The following is a 2352-nucleotide window of genomic DNA, read 5'->3' as shown; positions in this document are numbered from 1 at the left end:
GGGTGGTAGAAATTGGTATTTGGATTGTAGACGTTTGGGTTGTTGTAAGGTGGTCTTGTGGGTCTGGAATTGTTGTTAAATCCTTGAAAAGCGTTAACCTCTTGAACATTCTCTTCATAGACCCCATTGTAATTGTTGCCACACAAGTCATAAGTATGACCACTTCCTCCACAAAGTTCACAACTTGCGACTTGAGCCACTTCTTCCATGGGTGCCCCATATGAGGTTGCGGCTTGGTTCACTTGATTTATTGAAAACTTCTCAAATTGTTTTGTGAGTAAGTCGAGCTTGGCATTTGTCTCGGAGTTGGAGGCGTTTTCCTTAGGAAACTTCCCATTCCTTCTTAGCATGTTTCCTCTAGAACCATAGTTTGCCTCCGAATCTACCATTTTCTTGATCAATGCCGTGCCCTCTTCTTCACTCAAGTGATCAAATCCTCCCCTCGCGGAGGCATTTACCATCTCCTTAGTCCTTGGTAGCAAAGTTTGGAAGAATGTTTGAGTGATGTACCATTCCGGTATTCCATGGTGGGGGCAACTTGCTATCAAGTCTTGATAACGGTCCCAAGCTTCACCCAAAGACTCCCCATCCTCTTGTTGAAACGTATGAATCTCATTACAGAGCATCGCGGTCTTTGAGGAAGGGTAATACTTGGCCATGAGTGCTTTAGCCAAAGCATCCCAAGTAGTGAAAGTATCCGGTGGGTGAATGTTCAACCATCGGTCCACTTTGCCCATCAATGAAAACGGAAACAACATCATTCTCAAGGTGTCTTCGGACACCCCATTCTTCTTCATCATTGAAACTTTCCTCTTAAACTTCCGGAGATGAGCATGGGCATCCTCTTCAATATGCCCCCCGAACAAATCTTTCTCAATTAACCCGACTTGGGCGGGATGCATTTCAAAGTTGTTTGGGGCCAAGGTGCCAAAATTGATAGGGTTACATGAATCATTATGGTTAGGCCGGTTATGATCTCTAAGAGCCATTTGTGGTGGTGGATTTGGTATTTGATGTGGTGGTGATTGAGGTGGGCTATTATAATTAGGGAAGTTATGAAAAGGGTTTTCTAGTAGAGTCTCAGTTGTGAGGTTTGGTTGAAGTGTGGTTGTGGTTTCAATATTTTGTGGGATGTGTGAATTTGGTTGGTCCAAGTTTGCTTGAGGGGAACTATTCCTAACTCTCTCAAGGGTCCTTGTCCTCAAGGTTCTAAAAAGCCTTTCGGGGTCGGAGTTGAAGAGAAGAGCTTGGTGGTTCCTTCTAGGCATGCACTTGACAAATCGTTAGTCTCCTAGTGTTTTTACACACTAGGGGAAGGCAAGAAATCACACACTCTACAAAGAACACACAACTGCTAAAACAAACTAACAATTGAGATAAGACTAAAGTAAAGACTCTAAGCAAAAACTAAGCATAACCTAACGCCATCCCCGGCAACGGCGCCATTTGATAGTAAGGATTTGTCGTCGCTTCCCTTTATCAAAACAATTTATAAAAACCCAATTAAATGTAGTATTTAGTCGGGGTCGAACACGAAGATGGCGGGGGTTTCTACTAAGTCCAACTAAGAGTCAAGTCTAGTCAACAATGAAGGAAAAGGGTTTTGATTTTTACTACTAGAGCAACTAAACAAACGATTGAATGATGATGAATACGATTGATTAAGGGACTAAGGTCTTCGGGGTCACCTAAACGAATTAAGGGCGACGAGTCGATGAAACAATCTATGGTGACGGTTCGTCCTAGAGGCGGTTACCAACTTTCGTTGAGCAACAACTAATTCAAAACATGCAACAAGACTACCAACAAATTTTCATTCAAAGGAAGAATTAAGCTATTAAGACAAAAAGACACAAGCTTTCACTCATACAATTCGTCAAATACCTTGTATGCATTGTTAAGAAAGACAAATTCCTACACCAAAGATTCAAAACTTATCAACTAATCATGACCATTAATCCTATTTAGGCTCCCCCTAAACCCTAGAAGGGTAACTACTCACTCATATTGGGGATAATCATGCTAATAAGAGGAGAAGAACAAATAACATAAAGAGAAAACATGATGATTATTATAGCAATTATAAAAGACAAAACAAATGTAAACAAATGATTAACAAGTAAATAAGAGAGGAGATTATACCAACAAAAGTAAAGGTGATTGCTTGATTGAATAATATGAAGGAAAACCTTCAAAATCCCCCAATACAATCTTCAAAGACCAAGAGTAAACAATTGATTCTAACTAATAATGACTAGTTTCACTAATTATTAAGGAAAGATTAAGGAAAGATTAGTGCTTGATTAAGAAATGATTACAATGAATAAGGAAAGTTTTCAGATCTAGGGTTGT

The 2352-nt window shown here is 40.0% G+C and overlaps 1 non-coding gene across 1 annotated transcript; it reads left to right on the top strand.

Moving 5' to 3' along the window:
- The first annotated feature begins 519 nt into the window (after positions 1-519).
- LOC141593850 (small nucleolar RNA R71) lies at positions 520-626 on the top strand. Its single transcript, XR_012521909.1, has one exon. It is a non-coding gene; the product is annotated as a small nucleolar RNA R71 (small nucleolar RNA).
- The last annotated feature ends 1726 nt before the right edge of the window (positions 627-2352 follow it).

The sequence above is a fragment of the Silene latifolia genome, chromosome 7, assembly GCF_048544455.1.
Source record: "Silene latifolia isolate original U9 population chromosome 7, ASM4854445v1, whole genome shotgun sequence".
Taxonomy (NCBI): Eukaryota; Viridiplantae; Streptophyta; class Magnoliopsida; order Caryophyllales; family Caryophyllaceae; genus Silene; species Silene latifolia.
Note: the sequence above shows the minus strand (reverse complement) of the source record. Positions and strands in the feature narration are given on the sequence as shown.